An 858-nucleotide genomic window follows, 5' to 3' on the forward strand; every position below is an offset into this window, starting at 1 on the left:
ATCCTTTCCTGAGTCAATGCTCTCTTCCTACTGAAATCATTTTGCATATGCTTTGTATTTGCTTATCTCTGTACATGTTGTATGCCCTGATAGAATGTAAGATTCTATGTTTCTATGTCAGACTATGTTTCATTTTTCACTTTGTGTTCCCAGAGTCTTGTAGAGTACCCAGCACGTGACAGATGCTTAAATGATTTTTTGTTGATTTATTTGTTTTTAACATTTTTTAAAGGTAAACCAACCATTTTATTTTCCTCTGATTAGTTCAGGAATTTTGAGAGGCAGATAGCTCTTTACATTGGCTTCGGAGGGGGTCTGAGGGCAGGACCAGAAGGTGTGAAGTGGGGTGGGGGTGTCCGATCCTTTCATCCCTCACAAGACCAATTCCTCACTACCTTGCTGTGAATCGTGCAGCTTACACAGTAATGCAGTTTCACATACAGTTTGGGGAGCATATAAGAGTCAAAAACACTGGCCTCGGAGAGGTCCCTGATGGCCACGGCTTCCACAATGTTGCAGATGATGAACTTCTTGATGGCCTTGTCCTTGGGCACACAGCAGGTGCAGTTGGTGCAGCGGGTGGGCTACATGTGGCTGCGGCCCTTCTTGGCATGCCCATTGTTCCTCCTCTTCTTGGTCATCTTGTAAGTCAGAAGTTGAAAAAAAAAAACAACATTAATTTTTTTTTTTAAATTGAATTCTAAATTCTCTCCCTCCTCCACCCACTGAGAAGGCAAGAAATGTGATATCAATTATACATGTGAAATCATGCAAAACATATCCATATTAGCCATGTTGAAAAAAATGGCAAGAAGAATAAAATTTTAAATGACACTTTAATCTGAGTTCAGACTCTAC

At 40.6% G+C, this 858-nt stretch overlaps 1 pseudogene; it reads right to left on the bottom strand.

The window, feature by feature from the left end:
• Nucleotides 1-265: 265 nt before the first annotated feature.
• On the bottom strand, nucleotides 266-641 carry LOC122739666 (annotated as a pseudogene).
• Between the last annotated feature and the right edge of the window lie 217 nt (nucleotides 642-858).

This window comes from Dromiciops gliroides, chromosome 2 (genome assembly GCF_019393635.1).
Source record: "Dromiciops gliroides isolate mDroGli1 chromosome 2, mDroGli1.pri, whole genome shotgun sequence".
In the NCBI taxonomy this organism is placed as follows: Eukaryota; Metazoa; Chordata; class Mammalia; order Microbiotheria; family Microbiotheriidae; genus Dromiciops; species Dromiciops gliroides.